The 21,757-nt window shown below is 36.2% G+C and overlaps 1 long non-coding RNA gene and 1 pseudogene across 9 annotated transcripts in view; one reads left to right on the top strand and one right to left on the bottom strand.

The window, feature by feature from the left end:
- The window catches only part of LOC118000712, a 103,003-nt gene that overhangs the window by 18,261 nt on the left and 62,985 nt on the right, over window positions 1-21,757 (top strand). For 7 of the 9 annotated variants that reach the window (XR_004676531.1, XR_004676532.1, XR_004676530.1 and 4 more), the window contains exons 1-2: window positions 15,329-17,532; window positions 17,649-17,923. This is a non-coding gene — a long non-coding RNA (uncharacterized LOC118000712). Of the gene's footprint in view, window positions 1-15,328; window positions 17,533-17,648; window positions 17,924-21,757 lie in introns of those variants that run through there. The other 2 variants (XR_004676536.1, XR_004676535.1) reach the window with 2 other exon arrangements.
- LOC118001757 lies at window positions 10,148-10,300 on the bottom strand (annotated as a pseudogene).

Raw genomic sequence — 21,757 nt, 5'->3', positions numbered from 1 at the left:
TAGATTGGGAGAAGTCTAAAAGGACCATATGATGTTAATTAACTTTATTCAAATAACTTCACAAACCTTGATAAAATGGGAGATTTTCTAGGAAAAAATATATTTTCAAAACAACCCCGCCCCCAAAATAAATAGTTCACTTGTCATAAAAGCTAAGAAATAATTTATATTGTTTAACTACCCTCTCTACCCTAAAGTGTTAGGCCAAGATTATTTCTTAGTGTATGGAGCAGAAAACTCTAATTTATTTGAGTGCTCTAGAGCATAGAAAAAGAAACTAACTTTCTGAATTGTTTAATCAACTTAGCATCACTTTTGTAATCAAAAGTGATAGCAAATAGCACTAAAAATGAATTAAAAATTACTGCATATAAAGTAAATAAATTCTACCATAAAAAGGAAAAAAATCTTAACCCGATAGAGAAATGCTAAAAGGGGAACTCTCAGAAATTTTCCCATTTATGTTGGGACAAGACAAATATGCTATCATATGCTAACAATTTAAGATTGTTCTAGAAGTACTAGCTAACTTAATTAAATAAGAGAATAGGAATAGAAGTGTTAGGGTCAGAGTAAAATTATAATTATTATAGAAGATTTGATAGCACTGTATACTTGTAAAACCTGAGGCTCAGCTGAAAACTAGTAGAATTCACCTATCATATAATAAACAATTAAAATATGTAATAGAGAAAAAGCCCCATGACCCCACTTAAAACAGCAATGAAAGAGAAAATAATTAGGAATAAAATTAACAAGAAACATGTAAGATGTGAGTGTTTAGACAGAGGAAACCACAAGTTTTAGGAAAATGAAAAAAAAAAAAACTGCATGTGATTATAGATGCAGGAAATAGCTCTGGAAGTGTCCTAAAGAACCTTATAAAAGTCGTTGGCTCTGGGAAGAGGTGCTCAAATGTTGACACCGTTTTGTCCTTTTGAGTGCTTTACCATTTCATATATTACCTATATAATAAATACACGAATTTTATTTTTCTTCTATGCAAATCATAAGATCCTGCACAGTTATTAAATTTTAACCAAAATTTGATTTAAGTTTCCCTTACATCAAAGCAAACAGAAAATTAAGGAAATAGTAATTGAACAAACAACCAACAAAATCATGATCATTTACATATATTTATATCATTCAAAAGGAAAAGTATATTAGTTTCTTAAGGAAAGAAAAGCTTACTCTGGCTTATTTTGAAAGAAATTTCACACATTTATTTTTTTTAAGCCATGATCAATGTCCTCTACACATTGCTGTGATTAGAACAGGTAACAGTGTGGCAGAGAGTGTACATTTTTCCACCAAATTCTATCCTGCTTTTCCAAAATATAGAATCATCAATAGGAAGATGCTGCCTAGCTAGGAACCACATATCCCTGCACTCCTTGCAATGATGAATGACTGTTCATCTAATTCCCACCAATGGAAAGTAAGCATAAGAATATGAGTGCTATTTTTTGGCTAAGGCTTTTAACCAGGCTCTCCATCATCTTCTACCTGTTGGATGCCCATGATGATGAAGAACTAGGGCATGACAGAGCCACAAAATATTCCCAAATCATGGCATGGATGAAAATTGTGCGCCTACCAGGTGCACCCATTTTGGACTATTAGATGAATGAGAAATATGCTTCTGCTGTGTTTGAGACACTTATAGATGTTTGGATCTGTTTGTTAAAGTAGTTTAGCCTACCCTAATCAAAGAGGTTTTCATTTTATTTTTCTTACAGCAGCCCTCAGTACAGGTCTAGAGTACAACACCAATGTACAATTCAGTAAAAATAGGTCTGTAGGGAGCTATGATAATGTACTCTGGGGTTTAGGCTTTACAATGGTGCAGGGTGAACTAAGTAAACCAGTTAGACTAGAGAATTATTTCTCTTTGATGTTTTCTTCCATAAATATGTTTTCTTTCAATAAGGTTTTTGATAAATATAGGACAAGAAATATTTGAATATTTATTCTCTGACACAGGCTTGCAATCCAGGCATTCTGTATTGTTTATCCATAGAAATGCAATTTATTTACAAAAGTGAAGTAAATGATAGAGCTGATACATTTATTGTGAAAATTGAGGATGCAAACCAGGACCCTTGTGTAAATAGATAGTTAAGCCTCTGGGCACAGAGGCTGACCACATTAGTATCATTAGACAGTTCCAGGACTGCCTTTAGGCATAAATAAATGAGTAGATAGATAGATGATAGATAGATAGATAGATAGATAGATAGATAGATAGATAGATAGATAGAGAGATAGAGAGATAGAGAGATAGATCTATCATCCTCTACAGTATATGAATAAATAAACAGTAAATCCTCAAAGGTTGGCAACTTTAAAACATAGCTGAGTTGATTTCCACTTGCACATGTTTCAAAGCAAAAGCCATGATATGTCATCCATGGCCATTTAAAATCTGAAAAATGTACTCACACCACATTTGGTTTGGTTAAATAAGAGAGACCGCCAATATGAGTTGGTTGTTCTCAGTGTCCTAATGTATTCACCGCTGTATGATAATATCAGAAGGAGAGAAATGATAGTATGCTAAATTTGTTTGGATTTACCCACTGGAGTGGCATAGTCACAAAACATAGTCATTACTCTTGTTTATAATATGTATTTGATAATTCTGATATTTCAAGATTTTGGGGAATGAGGCATATGATATCTGTTATTTCTACCAATTCTTATTTTTCATAACCATCAGGTCTAGTTTCACAATCTTATTCTTTTCCTATAATTTTCTCTTTTTAATTAATCTTATTTGTTATTTATCTCTTTAATGATCTTAGTTTTATAAATTTATAATAGTCTTTTTTGAGATTGTTCTATTTTCTCACCATTTTATCTATAGTGTATTAACATCCTGAAATTTCAGGCAGCCTTTCTTAGGGTTATTTAGTTCTAATTAGTTTGAAATTTTAGTTTTGATTCTAATCTGGTAGGGTTATTTCTCTCTCCTTTTCCCTCTCTCTGTCTATCTGTCTTTCTCTCTGTGTTTATCCATTTCTTAACAGTTTCTTCCTCTGAGTGCCTCCTCCATCCTGGGATATCTGCTCCAGCACCATGTCTTATATCGTTGTATCTGCTATTATCAGAGACTAGCCACCCTTGCCACTCAACAGAAACCAGAACCAGCCTGGAGTGGGGGCTAGCTGGGACCATGGAAGGAATGGGTCTGGCAAGACCATGAACCGTTAGAGAGACATAGTCACTGCCAGATGCCAGTGAGGCAGAGATAGGAGGCCAGATACCCTAGCTTTTCCTTTTTTCCTATTCTCCAGTTCCTTGTTATTGCTTCTCATTGGCTAACCTTGCCAAAGCCAGCTGTCAAGAGAGCTTAGGAAATGTGGCTACCTGCAATATAGACAGAAGAAAGGCAGGGAATAGATTTGAGCACAAAAAAATGACCATCATTCCTATGCTACCCCCACTCCCATGTACAAACACACATACCCACTAGTCCTTGGTAGTTTCCCTTCCACTTCAGGTCCACAGAGATCTCTGTCTGATTTTTCTTTAATTTGGTTCTATTATTTAATTGTTTTCCTTGAGATTGCTTTTTTATAACTGCTGTGTTTGGAGTGGGATTGGAATGGGGGAATATGACCTCAAAGCATGAAATCACAACATGGGCTCAACCAGAGATATCATATTCTCTCTTTAACCCTGGTGTTTCACTTTATTATTATTTTTTTAGGCAGGATTGCTGAGTGAAAAGTCCATAGGCTTTTAGTACAGTCAGATCTGGATCTGGGTTTTGGCTTCACATTAATTTTGTCATTATTTTTGGACAGGCTATTTAACAAATTTCCTTATCTATAAGATGGGAATGATAATACTGGTCTTAAGATTTGTTTAGTAATTAAATAGAAGAGAATATCCAGATTGCCATATTGTGAGCCATTTATTCAGTGGGTTCTCCATACATGGTTATTATTATTATCATCATAATTATGTTCCACCTCATTCCTGGTTAAATGAAAGTGCTGTTAGCCTTGATGTGTGTTTTCTGATATATAGCTTTTACCTTGTTTTATCAGGAGGCATTGACTGGTAGAACTTAAAGATAGAATGAGCTATAACCAGTCATGTATCAAGCATAATGTATTTTTTTGTTTGTTTTCAATATAATGGATATGTTTAGGAATTAGCAGGGTGCCTATACCTGCCATGGTTTTATCAACTGAATTTATGTATCTCACAACATGTTGGTAATTATAACCCAGAGAAAGTTTTAAGAGAAAACAAGGTTCATTTAGACTACATTTCAATTCAGACGAATTCCCAAAACCAAAAATGTGCATAACATTTCACAGCTATATGGATCCTCATTGTGAAAATAAAATGTTAATATTTTAATCTTTAAAGGCCTTTTGCAGATGTTTGGCTAATACATTTGTTTTACAGCCTTTGAGCACCAACATTTGATGAGGAAAATTTTTCTTACCCTACAAATCTTAACTAATGCTGACATATACAATCTAAAGGGAAGCATAGTTTTCATACATTCTCCCTTCCATCTCATTCTGAACCCTCATCAAAAAGTTTCAGCCTCTTTTTGTGACTTCTAACAAAGAATGGCTCGGTTGACATTTTGACCTCTGTTGCTCAACTGTTCTCCTTCAGAGGGTGTCTTCTTTAATGGGTTGGTTTTACATAAAAAGGATTTGACTATATTCAATATTAAAACAAACATCAATTAACATATTTGTTGGGTTTTTATGCTGCCAAATCCTTGGTTAAACTGTTTCCCTTTCCAAGCTTGTTTTGGCATTGTCAAAACTATGTCTGAGCTACCCAGATTCTTTCCTAACTTCAGGACCCAAGTGTTTGGTTCCAATATCTGGAGGCAATGAATCATTAGAGTCCATCAGACTTCATAGGGCCACATAAGTGGTGTGGAAGTTAGAAAGCTGTTTCATTGCCCAGTATCTATCCTGTTCCATTTGATTCACATTTTCAATTTGATTACAATCAACTTATACCATTTTTTACATTGTTAATGGAAATATTCAATACAAAGCCTGAAATGAGACTATGTGGTAACTGTCTTTCTACTGTTTCCAACATGAGAGGTCCTTTACTACTAAATGTTCTGGAGGGCTGAAATATTTACCAGTGCAAATATAATTGTGATGGTTGCAAGTGTATTCCTGGGCAGTGAGAAATTCAGTTTGTCCTTGTCAAAATAAAAACAAAAGAACAAAACAATAGTTGGTTGGAACCTTTGAATTAGTGGAAAGCATTCATCAGCGATTAATTGGAAAGGGAGCTAATTAGAAAATGGCTTAACTGCATCAGTTTTGCATTGATCTGACTGTAATAAATGTCTTTTTGTGTGGCTAGAAGAATGGTGGCAGTTGTCTTAAGGTCAAAATATCCACAGGGAGTTCAATGAAAGTGGTATGAAGGGACATCATAGAGACGGGAAACAAAAGAAAATGATTGATGATGTGTTGAGGACTTCATTCTGTGAGAATAATCTAAAAGTTTTAGTATCATTTTCAGCACCATTTTAAAATGTTTTTCTTAAAAGTAGAACTAAGTATAGCACAGTTTAACTTTCTATGATCCAAATGTATGGACTCCATAATACTTGGTTCATTGTTTGAAATGAAACAAGAGTCTTAGTTGCTATGTCAAAACCCAAATAAATACTTATCAAGAGAAATTGACTCATATGAGAAATGGTGAATGTTAAAACATATCAACTTCAGAAAAGCCACATTATTTCAAAACACAGATTTCATGTTAGACTATCAATCACAAAGAATAGCTGAAAATCTAGTGTGCAGCTATAGTAATATCGGAGAACTGTAGAATATACTTCTCATTTATTATACCAGAAAAGCAAATCAAAATCACATGAGTATATAAAAAACTCAGAGGCTCTATTTTTCTTTAATCTTAAGAAGTATCTTATGTTTAGATATCTTATCAGTAACCACAAGGTACTGTGCATATCATATGTGCCACACACTGTGTTTTCCAAGCTACATTATGTCGTTACCTGATGTAACCAAATTAGGGAGAAACTGATGGGAGAAAATACAAAGAAAAAGAAAAAAAAACCCATGGACAGATTGCATGCTTATAAATGATGACCTATACATTAGGAAATCACGTAAGTGATAAACATGATTATTGGGTGGGCCAATGATGTAATGTTCTATAGAATAAATACACACACCTGGTCTTAGTACTTTTTGATCATTTCTGAAATTAAGGAATCACCCAATTCTTTTAATTCAATAACAGGCAAAAATACCCAATTAAGAAACAAGAAGGAAGGGGAAAAGCAAGTCCCACTATATATTAGTGCTTGCCACACAGGGCTCTTGTGGAAATGTGAGGGAAAGTTCTTTTATATTTTGACTGGGCTCAAAAGATCCAATTGTGAGAACTTGCTCTGAAGTCTCAGCTTGTTGATGGACAGGCATCCTCTCCCAAGGTAATAGGGAAGCTATTTTAGCAACTCTTATATTTTTGGAAAACTCCGTGTTTGTTGTAATTTGATCCTAACTGCAACCTATATCTCACCTACATTTATCAACGCCAAGCCACAGAAATGCCTGGAAGGGCCAGAACACTTGCAGCTCGTGCTATGCATTTGTGGTATTTTGGCTGCTTCACTATAAAAATATTATGCCACAGAAAATACATTCTGATTCCATGTAGCAACTCAACCCGCAAACATGAAGCTGAATGTTGGTTTTATTATCCTTAACTAATTTGTATTTCCTTGAGAGTCGAAAGCAATGGTAAATTCATGGATTTGTCTAACTGTGCTTAGGAAAAAAAGCAACTTCAATATCAAGTCTCAACATTTTGTTCCCTTTTCTATAATACCAATGCTTTCTTCCTATCATATCCTAATCATCTAAAATAATTTAAGCAGTTATATTTTATTTTATCAACTACTTATGATGTTTCTAAGTAATGGTGTCAACTCTTCTCTATATCAGATAAAAGAGTAAAATATTTCAAAAACTATTCAGAAATGTTAAATAATTTTCACCAGAGAAAGGAGAAAAAATACTTCTTCGACTTACAGATGTAGGTGTTCCTTCATTTACTCATTTAGTACATTTTTGTGGTTACAAATTGGAGGGCAAACAACTTATATTGGAAATTGAGGGGTCAAAGATAAAAAAAACCTTGATCCAAGCCATTAGAAAGGCCCATGGAGGGAGACAGACATTGATGCAAATGCAGTTACAATAAAGGAGATGAGTGCTTTAAAATAGTATGAAGTTATGTCTGTCTTTTAAAAGTCAGATATTCTTATATTAAACTATAGATTTTGAGATATTGATTTCCAATATACTTGGAATATATATACTCCAAGATATATACTCCAAGATACTATATATCTTCCAATATACTATCTCTGTTCTTTGCGTATTCTCCCACGTCATTTTCACTATCAATATCTCCAATAACTATAGAAAATATCTAATGATGTGTAAAACAAGCCTTTTAGAGTAAGGAATCATACTTATTGCAGTGGTAACTTCATTATTTTGGCAAAAGTCAAAAGGATTCTTTCCAACACCTCTTCTCTGCCCTGTGTTGTGAACTGACTCTATTTTCATGATAAACGGACTGAATTAAATAAAACCTTTAGCAGCCAAAGGAGGCTCAACTATGTGTATTTATCTTTGTTGTTGTTGTTGCTAACCATCATTGAGAAATGCTACTTATGGGCCCTGTTTCTCCTTTATAACCCTATAGGAGACCTACCAGGCTCTCAAAATGCTTTGGATCTTTGCCCTCATTTAGGAACTGTCTTAATGTGATATTTTAGACATGGTTATTGATATAAATAGATATATATATTTATTCATTCAAATTACATTTTGTGAAATAATAAAGTAATTTGCCCTTAATTATAGAATTTAGCCATGTATTCCACACCTTTCTTTGCATCCCCTGAAGGAATATGTTGATGAATCTGGTAGTTGGGGGGTTTCCAATGGTGGCTGTGTTTATGAAATAGGTGAGAAATATGCCTGAGGTGTGAGATACTTAAACTTTGCCTCCATGTGCCCTAATTCATCTTGTACCTGTCAGTAGGAGATAAATCCTCTGGGGAAGCAATTAAGAAAGGTATATTTCTGAATCGATTTTCATGAAAGAAACAAGAATATTAATGTTCAGATGTTCAGATTTATTATAGTATACAGCAGGTGATCAGAGAATGACCTTGGATGGTTATTAAATTTTTCCTATGTCCAGGTTTCTTTATCCATATTACTGGGATTACAAATAGCCTGATTTTATGTTCAATAAATATCTCACTTAAACCAGTGATAAGTGCTATGTAAATATCATTGTAATATTTTGCAAGTCCACTTCTCAAATATATGAGTTTAAATCTCCTTTAGAAGATCCTCTGTGTGCCCAATATTTCTACAGCTGGAGTTAAATACCAACTCAGTCCAATCCTTTTAATGCTTTTATATTTTCAATGATTAATAACATTGTTTTTTACTACAACTCTTTCTCTCAGTTTATAAGTTGTACAAAGAACTTAAAAGAAATTCAAATTTGGAAAAAGCTACCTCTACACATATCCAATGAAGAGGGATTCCAGTTTCCAGTCCAGCATGTACGGGGCACAGAAGTTGCCACTCATCTTAACCAGTTGAAAGCTGAACAAACTGAAAAACCAACAATGCAGATCTGTCCAAGAAATGAGATCATAGGGCAAATTGCTGCTCCCAAAGGTGAAGAGACAGATGGAGACTCTCAATTCACCAGGGCAGAAACCTCCCCAGGAATGGTGCCAGGATAGGAAAAATTGAAATGAGATTGACAAATTGCTGGAGGCTCAGTGTGGATGAGTCTGAGAGTTAAAAAATCAGGAGTACCCAGTCATCAGAGGGTTCCCACATTTTTGTTAATTTTACCTCCAGGAGCAACACCAGGTCCTCACAGTGAATATCAGAGAAAAATCCCCTCATGCTTCCAGCAGAAAAAAGGGGAAAGAACCATTTTGAAATATGCCACGGCGCTGTTTTCTTCTTGACAAGGCAATCCCTCTGGAAAAACTATTTTACCACAGCCTAATCTGCTGGGGTTTTATCAGAGCCTGACCTATCTAGGGGAAGAGAAATACCCAACCCTAGTCAGCAATAGCCTTCTACATGGGAGAAGGAAAATACCCAGTGCAGTTCCCTCCAATCTTCCATGTTGGGAAAGGGATACCCACAACTCCAGCTCCCTCCAGCTATCCTCCCCCACCTAAGGGGAGAAAAGAAAAATGAGAAGCACAGGTGAAGTTCAAAGTCCAGGAGCACAGGCTCACCAAAAGACTGAGACCTATTCATAGAACGATAGAATACTTCCTCTCCCCTCACATCTTAACACTTCCACGATAAAAAACAGTTCAGCATGTTTTGAAGACACCTATTGGTAAAAAGACCCTGTGCGTGGAACATGCAGGACCTGACAGGGAACGAGGTTGGGAAGAAACAGGGGCCAGTGTATGCAGCCTTTTAAGGTCGGGATAAAGAATTTGGATTTTATTCTAATTTTTATTGGAAGACCCAAGCAATTATTAGCAGGGAGATAATTTGATCTGATTTGTCTTTTAAGGAGGAGAAGGGGGCTGCTGTGCAGAGAACAGAATGAAGTGGAATATGAACAGGGCCAGAGAGATCATCTAAGAGTCCATGGCAATAGTCAAGGAGATAGTGCTGTAGACTTGGACAGCAATGATAGAAGTAGTGAGAAGCTCTCCAACTTAGAAGATATTTAAATTGACAGATGATAAGATGTGCTGAAGAATTAGATGTTAGAGATGATGGAAAGAGGAATGAATGATAGCTAGTAGTTTTTTAGACTAAGTAACTTTGTGAAAATGTAGTATTTTTTACTTAGAAGGAGATTATAGAAGAAGGAGTAGATTTGGGGATCAGTAGAGATCAGAATTCTGTGTTGGACCTCTTAAGTTTGAGGTCCTTATTAAACAATCAGCAGATAAAGAAATCCCTAACACTTTCTACACACAAAGCATTTTTAAGTGCTCTCAATATACTAGCTCATTTAATCTTCACAGTAACTTTGCAATAAAAGTACTATTATCATCATTGTCCCCATTTTAAGATTTAATACTTTAACAAGGTTTAATACTAAACTAACTGACCATAATAAGTGGAAGAGGTCTGGCTTGGGGAGTCTGTGTTCTTAAAACGATAGCATGGGAAAAGTTTTCAATCAGCAATAATCGCACCTCGGATAAACTTCATTGGCTAAGATACTGCCACTGTACAAAGCTATTAAACGCTATAGCATGTTAGATGGGTGTGCCAACCAATCATTAAGGAAAGGCAAAGGCTATTCTTCTTATTAAAAATATTAGGCTAATAAATGTGACAATTTTATAGATAGAACAGATCCTTTAAAGAATATTAAATTACCAGGGTGCCTGGGTGGCTCACTCAGTTGAGCATCTGCCTTTGACTCAGCATGATCTCAGGGTCCTGGGATCAATCCCCACCTCAGGTTCTGCTCTCAAATAAATAAATAAAAGCTTTTTTAAAAAAAGAATATCAAATTACCAAACTAATGCATTAATAAGAAATTGAATTATCTCTAAAATTATTATCTCAACTTGATTTCCTAAAGACTTTTCTCCAAAACCTGTCATGGAATAAATGTTCCTTATATTGCATGGACTTGAAAAAATAGAAAAGTGAAATATGTTACTATCCCTTTCACATTATGAAATATATTTAGCTTTAGTACTAGAAGTCAAAAAGGTAAAAAAAATTATATAATTCAACTTTCTTTATGAATATTTTGATGAAGACTATAAGGTCTTAAAACAGAATATATCACATTGAAATAATTACCTACTGTGACCTTGTGGGGTTTATTTTAAAAAACAAGCTTGTATAATATAGGAAAACCATTAGCTGAATCCCACGCTTTAGCAGGAAAAATTAAAAACATGTTATTAGGCAACAATCATTAAAAAGTTAAAATGATCACATATTTGTGTATGATTTTATATAAAGAAAGAATTTCCTCAGCATTTAAAACCAGGGAGATGGAAGTCTGAGTGGGTAGAAAATATAGATGGTTCAATCTAATAAAACCAGAATTCAAGATGATGGAGGTTCTCATATACTATGCTAAAGAGTTTGGATTTTGCTCTGGGAGTTAAAGCAGAGCCAATGATGGGCCTATTATAAGTGGGGAAGCCTAGGAAAAGAACAAACAGTCCTCAGTGAGTAGTCAAACCAAACAGGTAACAACTCATGGGACTGGAACAGACCTGCTTACCCAGGAAGGGAAAGGGTTTTTATCCCAAAGAACGGTCAGTATCACAGATTAGGCTAAAGTCAACAGTATTCCAGAGATTAAGATCCAGGCAGTTAAAAAAATTCCTAAAGTAAGTAAATAACTTTGTATTTTACTCTGATTAAATTAAAAGCCTTATATCTACTTTAGATTGGCTGAAAGGAATTAATGAAATGGGGTGCCAGAAAGCAGAAGGGGTATTTAAGAAGACACAAATTCATTGTTCCTGATACCTCAATACTTTGATATATTTTTTAAAAAACAAAAAATAACAAAAAATTTTTTAAATAAAAAAAACCCAACTAAACTAAATAGATATGTTGAATCAGAATGCATACTGGACTGAGAGCCAACTATTGATTAGCTAAGCAAATTTCCATAGAGCCACCAGGTTCCTGGAGGCCTGTAGTGCATTTAATCCTCACTGACCATGAAAATAAGTCCATGTTATTTGGTATTATATAAATGTGAAACATAGATTGGAGTCCTTTGGAATGGAAATAATTTTTTCTGATATCCAAACTGGGATTCCATTTCTTGTTCACCAACTTCATTCTCCTTCAAGGGAGAGATAGCAAGATGATACAATGGTTCTTGCCTTCCCTCTTCTGCCTTCACCAGGTATATACACACACACACACAAATACATCACACCAGCAAAATGTTAATAAAATTATGAGTATTCAAACTCTGATTTACTGAAATATTTAGACTTTAGACAAATATTCTCCACATAATGTAAGAAAATTTGGAAATCTTTCTTTCAAATTTAACATAATTATGTCTTTAACTCAATGATAAAGATTTCCCAACAAATATCATCTGTTCTAGAGTAGTATAGTGATCTCTCAACTTTTCCCTCCTCCATTGGTTTATTTCTTTTATTTTTTAAGGATTCATTTATTTATTTGAGAGAGAGAGAGAGTGTGTGGGAAGGGCCAAAGGGAGAGAGAGGAAGCAGACTCCCCACTGAACAGGGAGCACAACAAGGGGCTCAACCTCACCACCCAGAGATCATGATCTGAACCAATATCAAGAGTGGGATGCTTAACCGACTGAGCCACCCAGGCACCCCTCGATTGGTTTATTTCTAATACAAATCACTCTTCCCCCATAAATGGAGATGAATATATGTGTATTAAGAAAGGTCATAAATGAATTTGGAAAAATGTAAATAGGTTTTGTGTTCTTTTTTTTTTAAGATTTTATTTATTTATTTGAGAGAGAGTGAAAACGACTACAGAGGGAGAGGGATCACAGAGGCAGAGGAAGAAGCAGACTTGCCACTGAGTGGAGAGCCTGATTTGGGGCTCCTTCCCAGGACCCTGAAATCATGACCTGAGCCAAAGGCAGACGCTTAACTGACTGAGCCACCCAGGCACCCCTTTTGTGTTCTTTATAATCATTGGTTAAAGTTGCCTAAATTAAAGATGTCACTGGAAGAACCAGCCTCCTGCCCTACCTCTCGCTCATTCCTTTACCTGAGGAATTGGATCAGGGAAATGAATTCTATACCAGGAACCACTGCTTATAGAGATGTATAGTGAGATGAGGGGGATGCCTGACTATTAAATTGACTTTGAATTTCAATTATTTTAATTTCAATTCCAGATGTTTATATAACTAATGAAATACGTAGTTTTGTTATTTGTCATGGAAATCTAATGGAGCTGTTTTCTTTTGCTTCACTAAGATTTAGGATTATTGTCTAGAAAGAAGAGATGGAAACTAAAACTTTGTACATAATAATATAAAGCATTATAGTTATTGTTCACAAAGCTATCTGTATAGATTTTATTATATTCGCCCAAAAAAGGTGCTTCTCTCTTTTAGTGTGGCTTTAGACTGCAATATTTTTTAAATTATTGTTTATCTTTGGGAGGGATAAGTGTGTGTGTGTGTTTATTCTGGTATCCATGGGAGACCTGGTGCCATAGGAAAAATTCAAGAATATATTATTCAAGAACCTTTGGATTGTGACAGGGAATCAACTCAAATTGGCTTAAGTTAAAACAAAAATCTTGGTTTCCATACTGAAAATTTCAGCACTACCAACTTTAATTATGTCTGGATCCAAGAGTCTCAAATGCCATCATTAGAATCAATCTATCTTTATATCTCTGCGCTGCTTTCCCCTTGATTGGCCTTATTTTTATGATTTTATGGTGCCTGATGGAAGCTCAGACTTACTTCATCCTCTCTGCTAGCACTCTTAGAAAAAGCTCCCCAAAACAAAACGTCTTTCTGAGTTGCTCCAGAAAAATTCCTAGGATTACTTTGATTAGAGCAAAGAGTGATTAATCAATCACCATGGCCACACCACAATACCAATTGTCCAGATCTGGGTCATGAGCTCACCTCTGATTGCAGGGGTTGGGCTAGCCCCACCTAAACCACATGGAATGAAAGTGGGTGGAGGTCGATCCCCAAGGAAAGTCAAGACACCATTACAAGAATAAGGATAGTGATACTAGGTATGCAGAAACAACCCAGGTCCACCCAGTAGCCTGCGCTGGTTTCACTTCACACCGGCTGCAAGGCCTGAATGGTAACCAGACTGCAGAAGTCACCACAGACTATTTTCTGTGGGCCCTCCTCCTCGCAAATGCAACTCCCACTTACTGTTGCAATGATCTTACTTTGGACTCCCTATCGAAGGCTTTGGGAAATGCTTTGTGGGATGATTATTGCAGCGCAGGAGTGCTCAGATTAAGAAGAATCCATGGGTAAAACCAATCCACATAGATATCAGCCAATTTTTTTTTTTTTTTGAAAGAGAGAACTAGAGTTTTACTTGGAACAATCCCCAAACCTGCAGCAAAATCCTTAACAGCCATAAACTTTGTGGTGAGGTATTAATGGGAGCAAAGCAACAGATTAATGATGGAAAGTGTGGCCCTCTGGAATCGGCACCATACCACCAAGGAAGACCCAAGTTCCAGGTGGTAAACAGCAGTGAACAGAGCAGTGACCAAAGGTCATGCAAAAAACAAGGCTGAGAGGAGCACATGATATAGACAAGAGCTGCCAAGCTGATGACTCAGGAGTTGACATGGGACAAACCCACTTGTTCTTTTATTTTCCAAATAAACTAGAAGGTGACCCTTAGATGCAGGAGGATGACATTTCAGTTACACAATCATAAAAGCCCAAAAATTAGAAACAACAGCAAAAGGTACAATGTGTTATTATTTTCAGATGGGGAAATGGGGTGGGATGACTATTTCACGGTGACTATTTTAAGCTGTGAAGACATAGCACAATATTGCAAAGTGATTTGGCATTTTAATAGGCCACAATCAAATGCTGATTAAAAATTGGAAGCTTGGACTTCCTTGCATGAAAATTTTCTTCATCTGCTCTTCAGATGTAACTTTCTTATCCTTGCCACCTTCATTCGATATTGTTCTCATCAGTTTTCTATATTGTGCTGGTTAAAACTAGATTGGAGCATAAGGGGCAATTCAAGAACTTGGTGGAAAAGTATAAAAAATGGGGACTTTTTGAACTCAAACATTATAAAAAATTATGAATGTAATCATGAAATAGTCACTTGCTTTCAGCAATGCACAATGTTCTTTATATGCATATGGGTGTGTGTGATAGGGGAAGAGCTTGGGAAATCAATTAAACATATTCTTGACCCTTTGGGAGTTTCTAATAACCTAACACAGATTTAACTGTAAAAGAACATGTATGCAAATGTGTACTATTGAGAATAAGTGATGTACCAGAAAGAGAACAAATGTAGTGAAATTTTTATGTTGCTTTGCAATTATCATTTGAATTTTAGGACAATGGCCTCAGTAAGTGTCTGTTCTTTGTTGCAGCTTAAAGAGCTTATAGGTAATAGGATTATGGTCCTACTTTTATCTGTGTGAACTCCTTCTGGGGCAAATGAAGAGCCAAAGTCTTCTTTTCACCCTCTGGGCCTCTTCCACTGGAGTATCTGTACTGATCATAGGCTCTCCGCTGAACTTTGGACCTGGCTAATGTGAGCAAATAGGACCAAATCAAACTTCCAGAGAAATTGTCGACAATTTCCAGCCGTCATTAATGTTCAGTGCTCCCTTGGATTTTAGCCACGTTCTTACCTTTAATCACTGGACACCCTTAGGATAATGCACCACACCTGGGACTGGGGATAATTTACCACTTGCAGATGGGTTAGCACTGCGGTTCACTTAGAGTTTTGCATTTATTCTGGGTCCCAGAGGCCTTTCTTTTATAGTGCAGTTATATCCACTAAAATTATAACTTCCAAAATTCTGTTCTATTTTATTGCTCTTGCAAAGTATTTATGACCTCTACTGCTTAAGTGGACATTTTTAGAGATTTACTGCTGAAAGCTTTCAGAACTGCACAAAATAGGTGCTGCTGGTGCTGAACTATTAGACTGAGATTCTGTAAGAACTTTTTATAAGATGCCAAGAGAAAGTGTATTCAGGTTTAGTTTCTGATAACTTAAGAGCAAATCATATTGAAATATGGGAAGTTTATTTTGTGGCGCATCACTATCCAGTAGACTTAATACACACCTCATATTGGACAAATTAATGTGTTAATTTTTTTCTCTTATTTTAACATGATTTTAGGTAGCGAGAGATTGAGTTATTTCTTAATATGTTAGGAAACCGATTAGTTAATTGTGCCTTTTTACGTTTTTATGCTTATATTCAAGAGAGACCTCTTTGGCAACTCCTTGTCCACTTTTCATATCAGTTTCCTTCTCTGCTAAGCTATTCAGTGTTCTCATATAGCCTTGGCAGGCAGAATTTCCAGGAAGTGTTACTGGGGAGAGTCCCAGGAAAACATGGGCAAAGAATTCTCTGGGTTGAATTGCCTTTTTCTGCCAGATTGAGGGATTTTGCACAATCTAGACTAGAACACACAAGAGAAAGGAGTATTTGTTTCAACCATACCTAAAGGCCTGGGCTGGGAAGAGGACTGGCTAGAGAAAAGCTGAGCCCTTGTAACACTTTTGTCACCAGAGAAGAAACAACTGGTCATGTCTCATTAGACTCTCAGCATCTCCTGGTCCCCTCATCCTTGTTATGACCCTTACATGGGCACAAAAAGCCCCTATTGTACCCTTGTCCTGAATATACAGATGTGTGAGCAAATAAGAATATTAAAAGGGCATGCTTGTTTTTAGGACTCCTGGGGACTACAGGCTATAAAAACTAACATATACAACATGCACACACACATGCACACGCGTGCACACACACACACAGGGCTGGCTATCTATACCAATTTTCAACAAAGCAACTACAGAAATTCCATCTGACAATAATTTCTAAGTAATGCTTTATGTTTTACTGATACTATTGGCTGTGACATGATAAAATTTAATAACAGACCCAATCCAGCTGAGTCACTTGCTGACACTACTAGCCACTCAACTGTCCCAGCTTTAAGACTGAAAATGGCCCTTCCAGATGCTCAGGTCACTCAGAGCCATTTTTCTCAGAGTTGCATGGATTCCCTGCCTTCCCCAGAACCAGAAACAGAAACTTCCAAGCATCACTCATTTAGTCATACTAGGGAGGCTGGGGAGGGGGAAGGAATAGAAGATGAAAGAGACATATTAAACCTATTTGGGCACATGATTTCTCAACTACCCCCATCTCTTCCTCTACATCTCTGCCTCCACCCATACTCCCTCTACTACAGCCACAGTGAATGACTACTTCCCAAACACATTATGCTTCTGCATGCCTCATGCTCTACAAAATACGATTTATTTCAGGCTGAGGAGTACCTAGTTGTCCTTAGGGACTTACTCAAGTGTTAAATCCTCTGTGAAAATGTTCCTGACTCTCCAGGCAGAACTCATCGTTCCTCTTTCCCTGAGCCCCTAGTACTTATATTCATTAACTCAGGGCTCTATTGTAATGTTTCTGGGCCTTTTTCAGTTTCTTCCACCAGACTACAAACTCTTTGAGGTCAACAATCATGTCTTTTTTCATCTTGGTAACCACCTCTCTATTTTCCTGGTCCCAATGTCTAATAAAATGAAGGCTTAGCCCAGAGAAGGTGTTACAGTGTGTTGAGTAAGTTGGTGACTGAAAAATGACTGGAGAACTAAAGTACGGGAAGGATAACGCATCTCTCCAGCACCGAGCCATAAATCTGAATTTGCTTAGTCTGACAATGCTTGGAGGCTGGTTGATCAGAAGTATCCAAAAGATGCCAGGGCTGGTAAGGCCCTCTCTTTTTTCTTATTTTTCTTTTCCTCTTCTTAACTTTAGCTTTAAGTAATGCTGCCTTATTCTAAGTCTATTTTTCCTATATTCTCTATTTTTTCTCCATCCCAGATCTCTGTGCTTTTCCTTCTGTTTTCTCAGCATGTTTAAATTTGCAGACCAGCTGTGGAAGGAAATTGATAGACTCAAATTTCAGGGATTCTAAGAATCTGCTACCTTGAGCCCTCCTGTCCTCAAATACTTGATCCTGCAACGCTGAGCCCAGAGTATACTCTCAATGAATCTCTTTGGAGAAGACAGGATGGATGGAACTCAAACAAGTGGTGCCCAGGAAGAGGCAGTCATGGATCATGGAAATGACCAAAAGAAGTCACTTTTATTTTCAAGTATGTTCCCAAACCACTGTGCCTTAACCCATTTTCTTGTGTGTAAATTATGTGACTAAATAAAAAAATAAAGAATGAAAAAATAACAAATGAGAAATAAATACATTTTAATTTCAAGCTAACAATTTTAGGTATTTACTATGATCCCTGCCACTATTCTAGGTGCTTTACGTATATTATATAATTTAGTTCTTACCACAATACAATGAGGAGATTTAGCCATTTCTCCATTTTGCAGTGAGGGAACTGAGGTAAACAGAAGGGTTAAGTAAGTTGCTTGAGCTCGTGTCATTTGGTAGGTTGTGGAAAATGGTTTCAAATGTCTGCCATCTTAAATCCATGCAGTGCTCCAAATATTAACAGAAAGCTGAATTGTGATACAGTATTATAAAAGCAATGTTAACAGATTAATGTATTATTTATGCATAACTACCTAGGAGCATAACTACCCAGCAACATGTTATAATGTAAGGGTTAAATAAGCTACTGTGATTTTAATTTTAAAGAATAAAATAATTTAAAGCTCATGTATAAATGACCAGTGCTCATAATTTAAAGCTCATGCTTCATAGTTTCTCAATTTGGCCAGCCTCTATTTTTCACATTTTATAAATGCTGAAATTAAGGAATAAAAATGCTTGATGAATGGGCACAACTTTTTTTTTTTTTAGGTTAAAATAAAACACCAGAATTTCTGATTCCAGATTTCTCTGTCTTCAGGGTCACAAAACCATGTTGCAGGACATTTGCTTTTATGTTGTTTGACTTCTGTAAAGCTGCTAACATCTTTAATGTATTGAAGAATATGTAAATTCAAATAACTGAGCAGAATTACCAAATGATGCCTGGGGGACTCACTCAGTGTGATTTAAAGGAAGTGACTGAGATGTTCTTAAGAATAATAGCTAAATCAATTATTGAGTGCTTCTTATGTACCAGGAACTGTTCTAAGTTGTATTTATGTGTTAACTCCTTAAACTCTCTAAAAATTCTAAGCAGTACCTGCAACTGTTATTTTTTTAGATGAGGAAACTAATGCTAAGATAAGTAACTTGCCAAAGTCACAGGGCAAATAAATGAAGAGGTCAGAACCAAGATTGGAATATTGGCAGCATTTGGTCCAATCACTGTACATACTGCTTCACTTATGCTAGATTATCAACTTTTTGTATTTGGAAAAACTTAGCCAGTGTGAAATGTAATTATTAGCCCAACATATTTTGTTAGACAAATGACCAAAGTTGTATCTCAGAATGTGGGGGTCTCTGTTGCCTAGAGTAACAGTCAGTGTTCCAGTATCACTTATTGACAAGCAACCAAAGTTTTATACAGTCTTTCAAGAGATTCTGGATGTTAAAACATGAAGCTTTTGAGTTTTGGTAAAAATAAGAGCTTTAAAATCTAATTTTTTCTTCATTTTAGAGTAAGTCCCAGACCAAGAGACTACAGATATTCTGAGCTATTTTTTTCATCAATGTTATTGCAACTAAGCTGTCCATGGTAAAGTGTACATATTTAGGAAATGTTTTAAGCCAAATTATCATTTCTGTGAAGAATATTCTCAAGTCACACATCTTTATTGGGTACAGAAGGGACGTGGGCTTTAGCACGGTGGCAGTGGGAATGGAACAGCACCATCTATCTGTCAAGTCTTCTCTGGTACCCTAGTAGACACACTTTCCATGATGAAGGGCATCTCCCCCTTCTTTCTTACTTCATTCCCTCTTTCAGCCTCAGCTGGTTATTCATCCTGCTCTGCTCCTGGTCTTTAATCTTGCTCTAGCTAGGTAGGGCAGGTCATCTTTGTTTGTTCAACTCCAAGAAACATTTGAAGCTTTGTGGATCATGGCAGCTAGAGGACTGAAATGGGCATTATTGGAGTGACAGAAAAAGAAGTAGGTCATTTACAGTAAGAATGGGATGAAACCACTTACATTTTTTTCTAACAGTGCAGGACACTTTGATATTTGTGGATGAAAAGAAAGAAAAAAGTTTTAAGCCAAAAAACTAGGTTAGTTAAAATGGATTGGAAAAAAGAAAAAAATATATAGACAGATCATGGGTAAGAAAGAGGAGAAATTCTACAAGAGGATTATTAAATATAGAACCATGGAAAAATGAGAAGAGATGGAAATGAGGATAAGAAGTATAGCAAAGATTTAAGTAAAAAGGGCATATTTCTCAGTCATAGGCATCTAGGTTTAAAAGTTTATTTCCAAGGGTGAGGAGAGCAGGATGACTGAGAACTGAGTGGTATAGAAGGTACCTTCTGTCAGGAAGATCCCATTCTATTCAGTTGCCCGCAGAAGCAAAATTAATGGACTTGCTGCATCTCTGGGACTTTGTCTCTTTTATATCTGTGTGAAAACTAGAAAAAGAAAGAATGTTGGTAACAGCTTCTTGGAACTATATTTTTACTGAGGGTTAAGTAAGCCATTTCTAGGGTCTCATACAGAAACCTGGGTGAAAGGATCTCCTAGGAATTTGGCCAAGAGTAGTTTATGAAGTTCCAGTATATGACAAGGGATCTGTACTATCCCACTTGATTAGACCAATCCAGAAGTTTACCGAAGAGCTTAGCATTTAAAGACCTGTACTGGTATTATCTGACACTATCCTACTGGGGCTTTTACTAGTATCTGATGAATTATAAAATATATTTGATATATGAGTGTACATCTATATAAGTTCATCCTTATATACAAAAAGTCAATTGACCCAGAACATTTTTCTCATCCTGTATTGGTTTATGATACTACCTGTCTTAGCACAAGATGCCATAACAAAATATCATATACAGGGTGACTTAAACAACAGAAATTTATTTTCTCACAGCTCGAGAGGCTGAAAGTCTAAGATCAGGGTACCAAAATGGTTGGGTTCTGATGAGATTCCTCTACCTGCCTTGGAGACAGCCACCATCTCACCGTGTATTCACATGGCCTTTCCTCGATGAGAGGGGGAGAGGGAGAGAGAGACAGAAAGACACAGAGAGAGAATGGAAGTTCTCTTATGTCTCTCCTTATAAAGATACCTAATCTCATCATGAGAGCCTCATGACCTCATCAACCCAATACCTTCTTAAGGCTCCCCCTCCTGGAACATCACATTGAAAGTGAGGGCTTCAACATAAAAAAAAATTTAGGAAACACAATTCAGTCCACAGCACTACCCTTTGGAGTGACCTCTCCACCATATCATGTTCTTAGAACTTACTGAGGTAAGGTGCGGTCGTTATTTACTATTATATTATTTGGAAAGGCAGGACTAAGTAAGGATGTCAGAACAAGGCTTTCTTTTAATCAAGAAATACTCATAGAATAAAAACTACAGGTCGTGACCTTGAAGAGTGAGTTGTGCCATGTCAGTAAGGGTCTAGATGATATCAATATAACCACTTTGTAATTTCTCTCAAAAAGTTTTTCTTTTACTCTGTATCTAGTAGCAATGATTTATATGGAAATTTGTATTTTCTCTCATTTTATTTGGAGCTTCACAATGCAACATCATTGATAAATATTTGAGAACAGCTCTATGATTACTGATAATATTTGATAAGCCAATCAATTAATAGAGTTCCTGTTATAATGAGTTTGATACTATGGACTAAATCCTCCTCAATATCTTTACTGACACTTCGCTCAACGTTTCTAATTTTGTATTGTACACTAGAGCAGTCTTATCCACGAAATTGCCTTTTAAAACTTTTTCTCATATCACAGGCTAGATAGCAAACACAGCACTTACATGTGATAACATACCGTTCTATAGTATAAAGAATAAGCCTCCATATGTTTTAGGTATTTGAGACCCATCAGTTAAATTCAATTATTG

The sequence above is a fragment of the Mirounga leonina genome, unplaced genomic scaffold (assembly GCF_011800145.1).
Source record: "Mirounga leonina isolate KUSES-001 unplaced genomic scaffold, KU_Mleo_1.0 Mir_53, whole genome shotgun sequence".
Taxonomy (NCBI): domain Eukaryota; kingdom Metazoa; phylum Chordata; class Mammalia; order Carnivora; family Phocidae; genus Mirounga; species Mirounga leonina.
Note: the sequence above shows the minus strand (reverse complement) of the source record. Positions and strands in the feature narration are given on the sequence as shown.